This window comes from Vulpes vulpes, chromosome 14 (assembly GCF_048418805.1).
Source record: "Vulpes vulpes isolate BD-2025 chromosome 14, VulVul3, whole genome shotgun sequence".
NCBI classification, from domain to species: Eukaryota; Metazoa; Chordata; class Mammalia; order Carnivora; family Canidae; genus Vulpes; species Vulpes vulpes.
Window position 1 is genome coordinate 51,891,035 of NC_132793.1, and position 19,359 is coordinate 51,910,393.

The 19,359-nt window shown below is 39.5% G+C and overlaps 1 protein-coding gene across 2 annotated transcripts in view; it reads left to right on the forward strand.

Annotated features, from left to right (window-relative positions):
- Window positions 1–19,359, forward strand: part of FBXL17 (F-box and leucine rich repeat protein 17) — a 487,222-nt gene that overhangs the window by 415,767 nt on the left and 52,096 nt on the right. The gene's annotated exons all lie outside the window — the stretch shown is intronic.

The window sequence follows — 19,359 nt, forward strand, 5'->3', positions numbered from 1 at the left end:
ACCTACTGATTCATAATCTGCAGGTAGGGCTCAGACAGGTATACTTTTAAGTAAATTATTCAGTGATTCTCATTAGTTTAAGAGGCACCTGTATGTCAAGAAGATAGACACAAAGAGAAATTAGTGTAACGCTAAGTGATAATTATTCTAGTAGAATTGGCATTGATAAATACTTGATTTAAATTTATGTTTCTAATAAATGTAAAATGAGAACATGTGACCTATAATATGGAGTAAGCACAGGGATAGATATTTATCTAGAATTCCATGCCTTAGATGCCTTTATATGTTAACAGAAATTAATTAAACACCTTGTTCTAGAGACGCTGTTTTAAACTAGAAATGTCATAATGAAGTCATGTTTGCAAGGAGTGAGAACAAATCTGCCATTCAATAGAATAGAAAGGTGCCTGTTTAAATCACTCAATTAAAAAAAATTCTCTTTAACATGAATTCTCAAAAATGCGAAAGAGGTCTTGGCTTCTTACACAAGTCATAGCAAAAGCAATATCAAGTGGCTCTAGTTGAGGCTAACCCTACTACTTGATTGGTTTAGATGTGCAAGTGGGAGTCTAGGAAGTATCCATCATTAGATTTCATGTTCTGCTCCAGCCAACCAGCTGCTCAGCTCAACCACAAGTGATAATTCACAAAGACTAGCCACAGAAGCTGTATATATATATAGCCCCAAGGAAAAATGTCCTTATTTACTTTTTACCCAGCATAAAAAGTGATAAACAGAGCTAAATTCCAAAAGATGCTTAAAAATCAATAGGAAATGTCAAGGTAGAAAAAAATTGGCAAACTGGTATTTTAAAAAAAAAAAAAAAAAAAGCTTTTCTTTAAAAAAAAAAAAAGAATATAACTTTCCAGTATTTATTAGTAAGGTACTAATTTCCAGAATCAGTCACCTTGTATAGATAAGCATGCAGTAACAGTGCGACCTGTAGGTCATGATTATATATGAACAGGTAACACAACGAAGTGAAATATAAGGCACTAGGATGTCGCCAGATTTCCTATGCACCTCACGCTTTTCTCTTGTGTTTATTCATGTAACAAGTTCTTAATGAGTGACAACGCCGGGGACTGTCGTAGGCCCTGGGCTGCAGCCTCCCGTAAGCACACATCATAATCGCACCCAGCCCTCGGGGGTCCTGTACTGGTTAGAGGGTGCTCCCTAACATGGACAAACCAAGGAACAAACTAGCTCCTAAGGGAATTCCTAGGACTCTGTGACACAAAAGAACAGGTTGGGGGTCCAGTTGGACACAGAATTATCAGAGAAGGCCCCTCTCAGAAGGTAATATCAACCCCCCCTCCCCCACTGAAAGATGGGAAAGAGACAGGGACAGGAGTTGGATCAACAAACTGAGGGAGAAACTGCCACAAAGGCCCTGCAGAGGGAGAGAATCTGGGGGGGAGGGGTCAAAGAACCTGGTAGAAATCCGACACACCCCAGCCGGCCGACAGAGATCGCGCAGAGGAAGTCAGATCCGCAGGTGGAGCTGTGCTGGACAGGTAGTGGCAGTGCACTTGGCTTTTACTCTAAAAGCAACGGGAAGCCATCGAAGAGTATCCTGCAAAGCAGTGCATGATCAAGACCAGCGTTCAAAACATTTCTTTGGCTACTGTGTAAGAGACTAAATTGGAGGAGGTGGAAAGATGACCAGTTAGGGGGCTGATGCTGTGGTCCAAGGAGAGCGATGGTCAGCGTGCAGGTGGACAAAAGTGAAAGGATTCAAAGTATATTTTGGAAGCAGAATAAATGGACTTTGCTGAAGGATTGAATTTTCTTCTGGAATTTACATAATGTTTTTAGAGTATTGTTTTCAGGAGGAATATATGTGAATCCAGACTTTATAGGTATAGAAATATCAGGGAGTAGGGACTAAAGATGTCTCAGCTGCTAGCTCCCTCCCATCCCTTCTCCACCCTGTGCTTTGTCCTCTTTGGGGAGGTCATCACAAAAGCATCTTGCCTTTGCATACGCAGATGGGGGAGGAGATGGAGAGAGCCTTTCTCTCTTTGATTCCTCCCACAGAAATCTGTGAGCATGAGGGGGTCCTATAATTGTATCAGCAAATGTTCCTTGGAGCCATTGTGTTTCATAGGTATCTGATTCCAACTCCTATTTTTGCTTTTAATGCCATGTTCATATTTTTAATAAATCAACATTTCAGATTGAGAGTAAAATCCAAGAAAATCTGAAGTGTTTAGAAGCTCTAAAAATAAAAAGGTATATATATATGCAAAATATTTTTATTTTTACTAGCACGCACATCCCCATCATAGTTAAATGTTGTTTTCAAAATAATTTAATATGTTTCTCCACTAAGTAGTAGCAAAAGTAATTTTACAGCATTTAGGTTAATTTATCAGATTTAATAATGCCAAACAAATGTGGCTCATTTTAAGTAATGAGACTAGAGTAGGAAAAGAAGCATCAGGAAAAATCGGAAACCACGGAATAATTAGATTTAGGCTTTCAAAAGCACTTGAGTTCATATCCTCCTCCCTACCCCAAAGGAAATAAAAGACAAGCCATTTAAAAATGAATTCTTTTCTGAAGACTTTCCCTATTGTGTCTGTTTAGTCTTCACAGTTTTCAATATTGACAGTGAGTTTCTTTTCACTACCAATATGGCAAGTTCCTTTGAGGTGGAGAGAGATTTCACCTTTCATTGCCTTGTGTTATTTCCTCTCTACTGAACTATGTAAAGAAAGGTAAATGGTAAAATGGCAGTGCACGAGATGAAGAGCCTTAGATTATTCACTCCTGCACAAGGAGATTGTTTTCTTTTTTCTGTTGTCAGTGTGCATTTGGGGGGAAAAAAATCTGCTTTAGCAAGAAATTTCTTCTTCCAGAGAGGTAATTAGGAAATACATAACTTCTGTTTTAAAAGCACGTTTGCTACAAACGGTTGCATGCACTTACAGTGATGATTGCATAATCAGAGGCAGGCCTACAGCTAAATAGCAGATGAAAGAACTTTACTCGGAAGATTAGGGATACATGCCTTCTTGCTCTCATAGTAATGATAATGTTAGATATTAATCCTGTTAAAACCACTACCTCTTTCTCTTCAGACACCATCCTTCCCATAAAATTAAATTTTGAAGCTGTTGATCAGTGAACAAAATGTGCAAACTACATACATGCCTTCCTGAAGTCGGAGCATGTAAGATCACTTAGAGGTAGGAGTAATTGTTGAGGGTCTGTACATAAAATTAAAAATGTGATTTTATTTTTGGATGCGATACAGCTTTCTTCAAAAGGAATAACTAGCGAGTATTTTGTTAGGTCATCTTTGCTGACTTTTTTTAAAAATCAAAGTAGCTTTTTGTCTCTTAGAACAAATCCTAGAGCCAAACTCTCTTAAGTAAATAAAGGTTTAAAAGAATAAATGTTTCAGGACTAAGGATGTGATGGATTGCTACTGTATATGTATTTTCCTGCAAAGCTAGTCAAAGGCTTTTTTTCTCCCACTACCTCTTTAATCTTAGTGAAAAGCTTTCCTTAGAGCTTGAGCAGGCCCCATAGGAGCCCTATATTCTCTTTATGTGTTTCTACACACTGCTTCTCTTTACCAGACTTTAAGATATACCCGCGTTTCCTACACCAGGGCTGGAAGAGCAGTCATATTTTTTCATATTAATTATTATTTAGAATTTCCTTTGTCATGGTTGAGAGGAACTATCCCAGAATTTCTTCTCCCAAGGTAACCTCAATATTTTTAAAGGCTCTGTAGATGAACGGTAAGAAATTAGTCATTCTATAATATCATTTGCCGCCGCTAAAATATTCGGATATTTGATATCTAAATGTCAGATGAGGTCAGTTTATAAGAACAGGCGAATTTGAAAGAGTAATTGCTAACACAAAATGAAAAGAAAAAAAAAACAAAAAACAAAAAAAACAAAAAGTGCACCACCTCTTTCATTCTTGCTCCTTAACTTCTTGGAAGGCATGTAGAATTCCAGTCAGCAAGTGTCAAGAGAAGAGGTTGCTTCTGTTGGGTGTCAATTTATTATAATTTTTTTAATTGAGGGTTTCCCCCCCTATAACACATACTTGTCTGAAGCTGAAGAATCTTTTCTTCAGAAGAAAATTACTATGTTTGTGAAAAATACAACCTGTGGTAGATAAAAAGCTCTTTTATATCCGGTTTTATTTACTAGAGAATCATTGTGTGTTTACAGTTAGAGTCTTATGAGAGCTTATTAACTGAAGAAATTCTTCTTTGTATGTTTTGGTTTTCACATTTGGTTCATAATCTTTTATATAAAAGGAAGTGATTGTTCTTAGCTATTGGACAGATGGGATGCTCAAGAACCAGACTTTAAAGCTTTCCAAAGAGTCTTAAGTACTCACTTGCTCCTCTACAAAATCCTGGGTAACAGAAGTCTGTAGTAGGAGTCACCATTGCATTTTTTCCCCCTCATGTAGCTAATTGCCTACAGCATGCACTGTGGCTCTGAGCCATTATTTAAATATTGCTATTATGTAATGTAGTTACAGTTCTTATTATTAAAGGTCGTTTATTATTTACAGCATGTCAGTCTGTCATGGCTAGTTTGCCCAAATAGATTAACCTTTAACATTTTAAATATTTGAAGAGAAATTGATTTAGCATTTATTTTTCTATGGAGTGTTTTTATTAAAAGTCATAGGACTTTAGGGGCATTATTTTAATCACGAAGACCTGTTCTATAGATCACTTTAGCTTATTTTTTAATTGCTCATTCACCTGTTTGTAGATACAACATTTATTGTTTTGTTTTCTTTACATGTTTAACTTGTGATTTTATTGTGCTTTGTTTTTAAACGAAATTCAAGTCAGTAGTCCAGCAAAAATCAAGTCTCCAGTCGATGGGCTAGCAACATCATTAACCTATTAAGTCAGGTATAGATAGCTCAAATATGTGTATTAGTAATGGAAAAAAAATATTCTTGATATACTAAATGTTCCCAATTTATTTTGAGGCAGAAGATAAATATTGCCACTACTACCACTTGTACCTGTAACTTGTCTCCATATTAGTATTTTTTAATGATAATGATGATGATGATGATGACAATAAAAGAAAAGTATTTACATATTCACCTAGCACAGGCAGGCTAGTTACTCTGCCTTTCTAACTTCCAACCTGAGAAATGCTATTAGACAAGAAGGACATTCGCCAGAGATCATGACACATGTTAATCATCAGATTAAATGTTAGTGATACACAAGGGCAGACACATGGATTTGCTTATTCAGAAGATGCCAGGAGAAAGAGTAGGAAAGGCTACAGGTAGCCGGAAGGATTATGACTACTATAATCAGGAAGTGAAGATGCAAGGGATGCAGATTTTATGTGTGTGTTACAACAGCTAGGTTAGCAACCCTGAAAATAACTTTATCTCTCTGCAAGGCCAGAGCAAATAAATATTTATTAAGTGGACTCCCTAGTCCTCTTCCTCATCTAGGCCATCCTCTAGGAGAGTGTGGGCTTAAGAGCTTGAACTCTGGCAACAGCTCTGCAGTTTACAGCTGCAGAACCATCAGCAAGTTACTTAACCTTCCTAAGTCACTGTTACATCATCTGTAAAATTGGATTTATGCAACAGGTATTTAATGGATGCCTGATATGTTTTAGGTACTATTCTAGCAGCGGAGGCTCAACAGTAAACCAGATAAAGTCTGTGCCTTCAGTAGTATCCACAAGGCTGTTGAGAAAGCCAATAGGATATTATAAGGTTGGGCAAAGTGTGCAACATAGATGTGTTCAGTTGATGGTAGATGTTTTCTTCATCATTATCAATGCCATATTTTACGTACAAAGCACTGCATTAAGTATTTTAAGAAATGCAAAAAAAAAAGGTCTTGTTTTAGACATATCCTTTAGCATTAATAGTCGCTTGACATATTTCTGTTGTAGATTATTTAGGTTGTAATTCGTGAGAGACTCTGGGGCAAGGATTTGAATGCAAGTAGTTTATTTAGGGGGTTATCCCAAGCAGCTCTGGTAAAGCAGCAGAGATGGAAAACAAGGCAGGGAAGGAAAGCCATCAGAAGATACATTGATGAACACATCACAGCAGTAGGCGACCAGGACTCTCTCACTCAGGGTCTGTAGACGATGACATAAGGTGCGCCTCTGAGTTGTACCCCCAAGGGGAAAAGAAAATGGGGTATTTTTCAACCATTGCCTTTCTATCATTGGCCAAAGGCTACTGCTGGGGACTTAATTCCTTAGCATTTCCATCCAGCACCATGTTCAGTCCCGGCATGCCCTTAGCAGTCACAGGTGCTTGCAACAGGAAGCCCTTGGCCTTTTCAGAAACAGTGATATTTAAAGGGATCTGGAAGGGGCACCAGTAGCATTTGCCACATAGATCTTCACCCCAAAACTAGGATGCAGGCTGTATGTGGCAAGCTCAAAATACATAGAAACAGAAGAGGAGTAGATATACACTGGATTTAGAATTCCTTTTCCAGAATAAGGGTGGGAACATTAGTGTGGAAGCACAACACCTGCCTTACATAAAGGAAATATACTTGAGCGTTTTTCTTTCTAAAAGCATTACAAGTAATTTTTTGGCACTGAGGAACATTTCAGAATGGTCACCACATTTTGATCAGCTCTTTTATCAAATTAGAACTTAATTACATAACATCTATATGGAAAAAAATCAGTCTTTTTTTCCTTAGTTGCTGAAGCACTTGGACACTCCAAAGTAAATTGAATCTTTACATCAATTTTCCAGGAAAAGAAACGATAAAATCTTTGTCCTTGAGGTTCCACTTGACAGGGTCAAAAGCAATTCTTTCATTGTATTATACCATAACACAAATCAGAAAATGCAAAGATTTCAGAATCGCTCTATTTCACATATTATCTTCTTAACTTTCCTCTGCAGCTGAGCAAGGGTGTTATTAGGCACAGGAAATTTTGTTGAATTCTTAAATTGGTCTCAAGAATTTTGTGATGGATGGTTTACTCAATTTAAAACAGATCATCTGGTGAAATTGCTTTTAGGTTAAAAGGAGGGTTCCTCAAACTCTTTTAAGGGCAGATCCTTTCAATTACTTGGTTAAGTCCTGAATTGCTAAACTGTAAAGTTTGAAGACTCTGGGTACATGGATGGTAAATATGATAAAAAGAGAATTCTAGAAGGAGACTAGAACAGACCAAACTTCATCTACTTGGAAGTTTCACAGGAGGTTAGCACTGGCCTGACCACTTATTTATCTTTGCTCAAGCCAGCTTATTCTGAGTAATCTAAACCTTAATTAATGATTATTAATTTGACATGAAGCTCCACGCAAATGCCCAGATACCATCTGGAGTATATTTTACCCAGTTTCATGTAATAAATATTTCTCTAATAAGACTCCTTGTACCCGATTAGAAAGACATGTGGGTCTCTGCCATGAAGCTCAGTTTTTGGTAGAATGTAAGCCACATAAATGCGGACAAACAAGAAGATATTTTATGAGCTTCCTTCATATTTTTGGTATTTCATGGGTAAAGGCTACAAACTGAGATTTCACAGGAACATACTCTTAAAAGTTGAGCCTCACTGAGCCTAAATATTACCTCCTCAAGTAGAACCTCTCTGGTTACTCCATTTAAAATAACCCCTCACCCCAGCCCCTTGTCTCCATCACCTCACTGTTGCATTTTCTGCAGCACACTCATCACTATCTTGTCGTCTTTATTTGTTCTTGCTTCTTTATTTGTTTGTATGTTTTTCTGACTTCTCCCACTGGAATGTTACTGCCATGGAGGAAGAGAATTTATCTGTCTTATTCATTGTTCTCCCCCAATGTCAAGGACAGTGCTTCCCACAGAGTAGGCGCTCAATAAATTTTTGTTGAATGAATCAATGAAAGGATGGATATTAAGAATCCTGTGTCCTTGAAAATAAATGTAGCATATCAAGTACCCTAGTGTTTTAGGGAAGAACCTTAACTCTTTCTAGCTTTTAAAAAATGCATTTTATTTCACTGCAGCAATAATATTAAAAACATGAGAAACAGGCAGCCTGTCAGTAAAATCGTTGAGCTGTTGGGCACAGATTTCCTGACAAGGGAACAGTAGACACAGAGGTTGGGATACAGACGCAGACCCTCGTGTTCAGTGTGCCAGGCAGCTGTGGAACTATATTTGGGAAGTACCTGGGACTTGAGACAACATGAATCAGGAAAGAAACAGGAAGGATGAAAGGCTCAATACATCCTCACCTGAGTTCTCAGGGCTCAGGCACCTCAGGCATTCCCTGGTTAGAAGGGCCTTCTTACTGAGACCCGGAGTAGATGAAAATGCCATTATAGGCCACCAGAGGAAAGGGCATGCTGAGTCTGTTTGAGGTAAACACACTGTGGGACTTTAGAGCAATGCAGTCTGTCCTTGCCTGAAATTATGGGCCATGTATTCTTTAAACAAGTTTTTATCAAGCACCTCCTGCGCACGAGCACTATTTAGATTCCTCCATTGTCTCTTCCATACCCATCACTACAGAGACACTCTGCTTTTGATGTTATTATTTCTTGGCCTTCTGTGGCAAAATTTGGTTTGGAGAAAAGGCTTTGCCACTAACAAGGCCAACAAGCCATGTCTTCACACCTTATTAACACTAGTAGGGAGTGCTTTAGGTACAAGGTGAATATACCTATTCCAAAACACAGTGTCCCACTAGAATATTCTTTTCTGCCCCCCCTCCCCCAAGAAGTTGGGAAGTCTTCAAGCTTATTCTTAGGATCTCGTCATTTATGCAAAGGCCTGTTTTTTTTTTTTTGTTTTTTTTTTTTCAGAAGTGGTGGGTGACCCTGTGCCTTTTGGGTAATTGAGATTGAAAGTTAGGTTTCTGCTGTCGTATTAAACTGACTCTGGTTTCTTACTTGACTGAATATGAAGAAGCTAGGATTTTAGGATTGCTTCTGTTACATTTCCCAAGATGTGAATGTGACAGGAAATTTTTATTTTAAAACAATACCGTGATCCATGTACTTACTTACTGACAGAAGACGTCCGTTTAAAAAATAAAAATAAAAAAGACCGTGTCAGTCTCAAAGAAATTGGGTGCAGCTAGACTGTTAACAGACAAGTCAATTGCTGAAGATATCTCATCCTCATTCATTGAGCTCTCAGGGAGAGTTTTATTAACCTACTGTGTTTCCAGGGTCTATACTGTCTTTGGCCCAGTGGGTCATTACTCAGTGGATTGAACTGGGTGAGATCCTTGCATAGACTCAACATCTTCTTAACAAAAATGAAAACAATATCATATTGCGTTTTGAATCTGTTTGGGAGAGAAATATTTTTAGGAAAAAAAAAGATAATTGGAAAGCTCTGTATTCATCTTTCTGTGCCCTAGGACATTGATTTTTCAGACGTTGTAATGTATTACATGGTGAAATAGTCCCATGGACTTTCATATATATTAGTGACTCCAGTGCCCACAGCACACATTGCAAACCTTTGCATTCAGAGATTCAGCGTGCCTTGTGGTATTTCTGTCTGACCTCAATCCATTTTGGAAATAAAATGTTCCAGGCACTAAGGGAAAGAAGGTCTTAATGGCCTCTCTCTGGCTTTCCTGTCATCCCTTGGTACCTGTGTAGGGAAGCCAGTGGCAGGCATCCTTGCTCAGAATCTGCCTGGTGATACCTGGGTCTCTGCCAAGGGCTTTGGGATCCGTGTTTCACTCTGCGGGCTCCCAGCAGTACTGTCTACCCGTGTAGTCACAGGAGATGTGAGCTCTGTATTCAGCAGGTGCTCCGTAGATATTAAAATGGAATTGAATCAAGATTTAGTAAATCTGAGCCAAATCGGGTGTGGTATGTGAACTGTATCTTCCCTGAAAGCAAGAAGTGGAGGGAAGATAGCAGTGAGAGCAGACAAGGAGAGAGAAATCAGGTCCTTTTTGATTTCAGGTTCAATCGACCCATGCACCATAAAAGAGAAGAGATTGAGGCAGGAGTGTCTCCTTCCCCCGTCCTAGAGTGTGACTGTCCCTGGCCAAATCTCTGACCCATGCTTGATTTTTATTATCAGATGCTTCTCTTCTAGTCTTACCTCTCAGTCACCCAGCATCCTGGCCAAGAGCATGGATGCAGTGTGGTCCGGGCCCCCTTCTTCCATGATCATAGGAGGCTACTCCTGTCACCTTAACCCCTCACCAGGGACATCTGTTCACCCTGGCTACTCCTGCTGCCCTCTCCTATTTTTCATTATCCATAATGACAGCCAACTTCGATTTAATGCCTCAAGTTCTATGTAAAGTTGGGTTTTGTATAAGAAGTATGAGAATTTTGGCTTGCTGCCTCCATATTCTCCATTCTGTTCTGTTGTATGACTGGCCATTTCCTTCATGCCATGACACCTGCCCTTTGCCTTACTGCTTTCTGCTTCTCAATGGCATTGCTTTCAGCTATGAAAAACCTTAGAGGAGCTGATCAATACCAAGTTTTGTATTGTTGATCTTTTAATACCATATATGAAAGTGTGTGGAATGATACGGGGATGTATATGCGCGTGGGAATATATGTGTCCAGTCACTGCCCTCTGTATCCTGTATGGTACATGAAATGGAGTTGAGGGAGGTAGGAAACAAATTTCATTTCTAAAGCAGGACGTCTAGGTCAAAATCGGAAATGTTAATCAAAAGTTGGGTGTAAATATTCAGAATTTTCAAAAACTAACACCAAATCTCCTCCTAACAATTTACATAAAACCCTACCAAAGGATGTTCTGAACTGAAATCTGAGAAAGTACCATTTATCATTAATGATAAAAAGCTCCTCACACCTTGCCAATCCTCTTGTAAAGGACCATTTACTAATAAACAGTATTGTAGTAAATGGATGTCTCCCTGAAAATGGACCCTGACATCAAATAAATATGTGTGTGCATATAGATTTGCACAATTTTTTATTGGTTTGTTTTTAAAGCAGAATAAAAGGAAAATAAACCTTTGCCAACTGTGTCTTTATTTATTCTTTTTATGTATTTGGCATGTAAATCCAAAAAAAAAGTTCTCTTTAGATTTCTGCAACACTAATCTTGAACACTGTTGCTCTTGGTCAATTTAGCACACGTTCTCTTTTACAACTAGTATATGATGATAAGACTTCAGGGGTGTGCAGCCCTACAGAATCCCTGAATAAGTCTCACAGACTATGGTAGAGTCACTCTACTAAGAGCGTGTGAATAATTAATTTTTTTTGACTAGGTTGAAAATAATTCAGTGACCACCTCCCTCATTCCCATTTGAATTTGAAACCTCCTTTTCAGATTGTTAAGCCATGTCAAATAAACAACCCAATGCTGTTGTTACTCAGTTTATCATAGTCAAGCCATGCTAGTTTTTAAATTTTAGCCTCTGAGCTTTCATGTGACTATATCCTGTGGCTCTGTAGTATGTATAATAGCATATATTTTTTTCAACAAAGAATAAACAAAGAAGTGCTATGAAAATAGAAATGAATTGTAAACCATGGTCCTGACATGAGCAACTTAGTTCCTACTGGGATTGTGGAGCAATTTTCATGGCTTTTAAAGGAAAGGAGAAACTTGTAGTGGTGATAAATTATACCATGGAGACCTCTTAAACACTTAGCCTTGGTGAACATTAAACCTGTCTCTTCAACAGGTTTATTGCAGGATTAGGCACTTCCTGGAGAAAGATTCACTCTGTCTTTGGCATTGATGTAAATTTGGTTTCTGCTAGATTTATAAAAGGTGCTATACAGAAGTCATTCAATTTTCTCAAAAGTTCACTTCAGAATTTGGGGTGTGGATTTATTCATATCCCAGACATCACGCCATTGTCCTTCAAGTGAATCATCTACAAAATCTTCACAGATTCATCCTGAATCAGGCTGGTTCAGTCCTTTGGGGTAATTTGTATCTGCCTCAACATTCTACTGACGCTTTCTGGCCACCAGCGTTGTGCTGATTAAGTGACAGCGTCATTGCTGTCAAGACCTGTGGGCTGTATTTTTAAGATTCACATCTGCAGTTTAGATCCGAATGTGGCAGGCCTGGTCGCTTTGGTTCCCAATTTGCAAATTTGCCAAAAAGAAGTAATATGTCATTAAAAAAATATGAATGGTTAAAGAGTCAGGACATGAAAATAACTGCTTTTTTGACTTAAGTTTCGAATATACATTTTGCAACTGGTAGCATAAAACTAGATCTTAAAAGGCTGCTTGGTTGCACTCTCTAGCTGCTGTTCATTTATTCCTTAAGCATTTATTGAGCATCATACCCGAGGTTTGTCCTAGGTACTAGAAGTAAGGCAGAGACAAAAACCCTTTCAGGGAGTGGAGGGGTTATATTCTAGTTAACTAAATAAATGGAATAAACCAGGAAGATGGGAGCAGATGACGGAGGGTGGGGGGAAGTGTCATTTGAGCAAAGGATGTGAAGAAAGGCCTTAAGGAGAAGGAAACTATAAAAGAAAGGTCTGAAAGATGTGAGAATGTGAGCCCTGAGGATTTGGGAGGAGGGTGGATGGAGCATATCTGGGTAGAGGCCACTAGTTGGGAGGATGGTTCATTTGTTGGCAGAAGGGTGAGGAGGGCAGTGTGGCTGGAGTAGCGTGAGCAGAGCAGAAGTAGTAAGGGATGAAGACCAGAGCATGCAAAGCCATTATTTACGGCTTTACTCGAGTGAGGTGAGAGCCTAATGTGCAGAGGAGGGACTTGAACTGATTCACTTTAGAAGAATCCCATTCTTGAGAATAGATTCTAGGGCATTCTTGAGAATAGATTCTAGAAAGATGAAGGCAGATGAGGAGGGACCGGTCCGGAGTCTGTTGCAGTCATTGGCAATTGAGGCAGGAGAGGAAATTGGCTTGGATCTGGGTGGGGAGGGTGGTGGCGAGGACAGCAGAGGGGGTGGGGAGAAGCAGTTGGGCTCTGGATCAGTGGAAGACAGAGCCCAGGGAACTCGCTAATAGAGCAAATAATGGCTGTGAGAGCAACACAAGAGTCAAGACTGCCAGCCTCATAGTCCCAATTCCTTGTTACGTTGTAGCCAAAACAGGGAATCCAGTCTCCCTTTTTTCAGGACCCTATGTATTTTTTTCTTTTACTGACTCAGTGAAAATCTGTGTCTCTGTCTATAAAAAGACCGACACAATACAAGAAGTAGTTGTCGCAAGGTAAACAAAGTTCTACTACTGCAACGTAAGATAGAGATGCTGCTTAGCAATTAAGGTACCAGATACACCCCCCTAACACAGCCCCGCCCCCAAGGTACCAATGAGTAATGCAAGCAGAGAGGGGGTCAAGTTTGAAATATAAGTGGAACAAGAGCCTGAGCTCATGCATGACTTCCCTGGATCAGGAGACAAAATCCAGAGGCGCGCTGAGCAAAGATTGGTTGATAGAGTTACTCACTCAGCAAGGCTATGCGCTGGGAATCAACAGAGGGGTAGGACACACTCCTTGTCTTTGAGGAGCTGCAAGTCTAGTGAGAGCACTTGGCCTCCCATGACTCAGTGTAGCACTAGGATTTTATTTATAACGTGCAGAGACGGATGTCAGTGATGTAACTTCGAAGCAAAGATACAGAGACATTAAATGTAGATTCATGCAGGTATTTCGATGTATGTTTTTTACGTGTGTGTAGGCCAACAGTATAGATATGGGACTCTAAGCTCACTCCTATTCTTGTTCCAAATTTCAGTATTAAGGACTTGCTTGGCTACAATGATCAGTAAAAGCTGTAGTAAACTAAGGGTACATAGAAGATGCTCAACAGATTTTTGTCCCCAAAAAATGTTCAGTTTGGGACTTAATACTCAACGAGAATATATTGAGCAAGATTTCTTGAAAAAAAAAATCCCTGTGCATCAAATAACGGGTAATATCATCTCAGCAACTCTCCCCAATGTAGCAGGAGTCCCCAGCCAGCTCTGAAAGGTGCCCATGGCTGTGTTAGAGCTGCCCAAGGAAGCTAGAGAGCTGGTGTGTGCATCTGCTCTGAGCCACTCCTGGGTTTGCCCCTGAAAGGGCTCCCTCCCCCTCCACTCCCCAAGGGAGATCTGCATCTCCTTCTGCAGAGCAAGCCCCCATTGTTCTGACTCTCCTCCCACCAAGGACCCAAGGAACAGCTTGCCTTCCTAAGCAGCAGTAGGTGTGCTTCCCCCCTCACTGGAAGGCTTGTACTGCAACAAATAAGGGGACACTGAGCTGGCAAACCAAAGTGAGGAAGGCAGACGGAGACCTTAGCTAAGGGTCATCTCATTCACGTTTCTATGCTTCTGGGCTAAGTAGAAATAAACATGCAAACCACGATCCCTCAGTCTGTCCAGCAAAAGATAAATTTAATAACCTATTTTTTTTAATTTTTCTTGTGAAATTTTGTTGCTTTTCAACTCATGTAAGTTCTTGAGTTATCCCTCCCCTCCCCAGTTCTAAGCTTCCTTTAACTTATTTTGGAATAAACCAAAATGAAACAAAATCATACATTCTAAATCAAGCTCTTAAGACAGAACTGAGTTCATTGATTAAATATGAAAGGGAGCATCTTTAGCAAAATGAAAGCCAAGCTTTTAAGTCTTCACTGAACATTGGTTAATCTTAAACCGTCTTGGCACTAGTTTCTTCATACAATTTTGCATATCAGGTGTTTACAGACTAAATAGTAGATGAGCTCCAAGTACGCTATGTCATTTAATGTCAATGAGCTAACCCTGTTTATTCGGCTCTGTGCTTAGCAATTGCAATAATCTGCATAAAAGTGCTCAGTATGCTACAATTAAGAAGCGTGCTGGTGGAAGGCACAGTCTTGGTTCATTTTTTAAAAAGACCATCTGTTTCTTGGTGTGCTACTTGTACAGGTTTTCCTTTCATCTTTCACCTTCTTAAAAGAAATCCACAGTTTTCTAAAGCTTTTGATACTACTGCATTCTTGGGCTTTATAGAATGCTCATTCTCTGGATTTTCAGCTGTGGTTTTACCAACATCCTCACAAGATCATTTTAAACCCTCAGGAATCTTAGAAATGAGAACAGGGAAATAGGAAGCCTCCCCCTCCCTGTATCTGCTCCCTTCTAGTGAGTTGACAGTTGCTGTCAGCAACCAGTAATAGTTCTTGTAATGGTGGTGGTGGTGGTGGTGGTGGTAGTGGTGGTGGTGGTGGTGGTGGTAATCTATTAATATTTGCAAGTTAACAAGGTAAAATATATTTAAAGTTTATATATTCAAGAAACTTTTACTCATTTCTTTGAAATACCCTTAGGAAAGGATAGAAATGCCCTGACAGGCTGTGAAATAGGAAATCCTAAATAGGATTCTTAGACCAAAAGTTTTGCTATGTCTTAGTAACACACCTTTGATCATGCTCAAAGACTAAATTTTTAGCATGTTGAGAAAACAGTTTCTTGTTCTGAGTATTTTTAATTCAGAAAACAAACATCTTTAACCACATATGTTTAAGGCATTTTCTTTTCGATCTATCTGCAGGTGAAGTGTGTACATTATTTTGTGGGAAATGAACGAGATAAAGGGAAGAGGTAAAATATTCTTCAGTTAAATAGCACATTTTATGCCCAGCAGCCATGGGAAATAGGTTAGCTTATTTAAGGAGTTTATTTCCTTATGTAATATAGAAAGAAGAAAGATGTTTGTATAGCCTGTGCTTTGGAATAAAAATAGCAAATTTTAGACTTGACTTCATTTAAAATGATTAAACATAATGTCTATTTACTGCTGAATTTCTTGGAGGAAAGAACAGTCTTGTCAGAATTGTATATTCCCAAACCTCTTTATTTCATGTCATTTTTATCTCCTGAAACTACATTTTACAAGGCAAGTAGGAAGTGATGCAGCTTTAAGGAAAATCACAATGTCAGAAAAGAGATTGGGGTAAGTGGGATAAGCCTACACCCCTGTGCTCCCCTAGGATATGGATAAGGTGGGGTTCTTACAATGATGTCAGCCACAACCGAGAGCCTTCCCAACCTCTGTTGTACATTTTGTTTTCAACTTTAAGAGCATGACCTTAAACATATTTAGGCGGTCTTACACTTTATAAAACCTTGTGAAAACAAGGGATTGATTATTATAGTCCCGAACCAGGTAGTCTTTATTGAATAAATATGGACATAATACCTGGGATCTGGACTTTGTGTTTACTGCACCATCTACACTACCCGGCCGGGCTTAGGGGAGGTATGCAGTACACAGAAGATATTTAAGCAGCCAGTTTAGGTTCTTATTAGACTGCCCACCACCAGAAGAAAAATCTATTGTTTGGGATGTCTGGGTGGTTCAGTGGTTGAGCGGCTGCCTCTGGCCGAGGTCATGACCCCGGGGTCCTGGGATCGAGTCCCACATCAGGCTCCCTGCATGGAACCTGCTTCTCCTCTCTCTACGTATGTCTCTGCCCCCCCCCCCCCGTGTCTCTCATGAATAAATGAATAAAACCTTAAAAGAAAACAATTTAAAAAAATGTATTGTTTAAAGCAAAGAAAGTTTTTAAAAGAGCCTTTGTATCGTGAGAGAAAATACCTGTCAAACAGTGAGGTGAGAAGTCCAGAGGTGCCTACTGGTAAGCGTGGAGACCTGGCACCAAGCATCCTTTGTCTGCTGGCAGATGTGTAAAGGTCTTTGAACCAATAGATGTCAGCCTGATTGAACACAGACGGGAGATAGCAGGAACGAGCAATAACGATGAAATGTTTGGGAAGTCAAGTTTGGATTAAGGTATTTGGTTCTAGCAGTTGAACAAGGCAGCAGACAAGGCTAGAGTAAACACAGCTCTCCTGTTTAGCTATTGATTTATTATAAGTACCAAAATTACTTTTATTTTTACATGCAAAAAGGTACATTCAGGTTCTAAAATTATATGTCCCAAGACTACATGACGCAAGAACAATGTGGCTCACTGTAAATTTCTTAGAAGCTAAGGGGGAAAAAATCTCATTACTTTCATAAGTTCTTGCAGAAAAGACTGTTGTATATTTTTTCCAGACTATTGGTGGAAATTTTTCTTAACATATAAAGAATAAACCATTTCCCCACCCCAGCCCCTACACAATCTGGGAAACCGCTCTTATGAAATAGCAGTTCTCTAAAATAAAAACACCAAAGACATATTAACTAGGGTTCTTTTTTCTTTTTATTGTTGGCATTGAATACAAATCAACATTAAATCTGAGACCATTTTTAGTGTCAGATTCCCAGATCTAAAATAGGGTATACAAATAAAAAAAATTGGCAAAAATGTTTTACTTATGTTTTATGCAGCTTGTAATGGTTGAGACTCTTCATTTAGAATTCAAACATCCCCCTCCGTATTCCATATGGAATAAATTTTAGGAAGTGCCAAAAATAATGAAGGGATGCTTGGGTCTAAGCAAATAATATATTTTAAATTTTCAATTATAGTAAGAAACTAGTTTTTCTCTACACAAAAGAGAGTTTATTAGCCTCTCCACCAAAGACTAAAATGTTACTTCGACGTTCAATCTGTATGTTTAAAACCATTAATCAAATAAATGGAATACTGTCCGTTAGGAATCTTTCGGTTACAATTAATAAAACCCCCAACTTACCTGATCTAAACAAAAAAAGGAGGGGTGGATTTGATTGGCTCATGGAACTCAAGAGGTAGCTCTAGTTACATGTGAGGCCTGGACCAGCTGTTCAGGGTCTCGGCTGCCAGCTCTGGATTTCTGTAATTCTTCCCACTTTGCCTCCCTCAATATATTGGTATTGTCCTTAGGCCAACTCTCCTTCTGCTAGCAAAAAGGGCTATGGTCGTTCTAGACCTGAAACATCATAAATACCATCCCAAGGAAAGAAGAAGTCTGTCCCAGCATTTCCAGCAAGAGCCATGGGGTTTACGCTAGTGGGATTGGCTAATGTCAAATGTCCACTGATCGCTGTGGCCAGGTAGATGGGATTCACAGGTGTGCCTTAGCTCTTCAAAGCCTAAACCGCAGCACTGAAGATGGGTTCAGTCTCTTCTAGGGACAGCGAAGAATTTGAGGACAGATTGATTCTTGAAGGAAGATCTAGGAGAAGGGAAAGAAGATGGAGACCAAACAACTAGGAGGCAGCCAGGGAATATCCTCCACAACTGTGTCAGTAAAAAGGCTACTGTCTTACATGCCTAGCCCTAAATTGGCTGGGGGAAATTTATTCTGTCCGTCATCCCCTTTACCTCTCAGCAGACAATGCAATCCTATTATTTGGGTACTTCCAGGAGGGATGATGCAACCTTGTTTCAAAATGTTAATTTTTAACATCTGTTAGAAGCAAATCCAGTTTTCAAAGGAGGAATGTGATCCACAGGCGTAAGTGGAGTCTTCCCCATTGACTACCTCAACAGCCCACCTCAATTGACTATATATTCAGGTTTGAAACGCTGTTCTGGTTTCAATAAACTGCTTGTAGGATTTAGAGAAAAGCTTGATTCAACAGGAAACATTTTACCAGTTTTGCATTTAGATTTTCTACTAAATCTATAATGAAGTAGTCCTGTGGAATGCTCAACTTTCATATGATGGGCTCATGGTTGCATTTTATATTCATGTCATTGTGTGAAGTGTCTCTCGTACAAAAAAACAAAAACGAAAGATTTTCCCCCTTCTTTTTTTTCTGTCTCTCTGCATAAGCTCATCCAGATAGGTCCATTTCAGTCCTGTGTGGCACATGTTCTTATATGTTTTTAGCAGCCTAAATTGCCCTAGTTGACCCTAATTTGGATTTGTATTTCCACCCACCACTGTCAGTATTTGCAGAATGAGCAGTCATACTGTTACCCTCAGCAAATAGCATCCTCCTGTGCTGAGTTTATGAAGCCAAGCCCCGAATGCCCTCCTTAGACATAAAAGGGTAAGAGTCCAGGGATTAGAAGGTGGCCTTGCATCCCTATCAACCTGTACTCCTGTTCTCCAGGATGGGGTGCCGTGAAGAAATCGTGGGTCTGCTTCATTTAAAGTCCAGAAAGTCTAAGGCAGCTCTAACCATTTTATTTGCTTCCCAGGGGATCAAGGGAACCCGACAGGGTGACACCGTCATCATGGTCATGATCATCACCATCATCACCATCGCCACCATCTTTTCATATTTCTTCTCCTTTGCTCCTATCCCAGAAGAAAATGTTACTTCTCTTAACTTAGCAGTCTGCACATATACTTCTCATTTCCCACGTCCTCTGCCCAGCTCTAAGACGTGATGCCATTTCTACACCTCTGCCTCTACCTGTTCAGAATGCAATGAAGGAGCAAAACAGACCTCTTTTCAATCCCTCAGTCCCATAAAAACGTCACCATCTCTTTCTCCTTCGTGGCTGCTGTCTCTGCAGTTGATCATAGTCCTTACCAGCTTCCTCAACTTCTACCCTTAT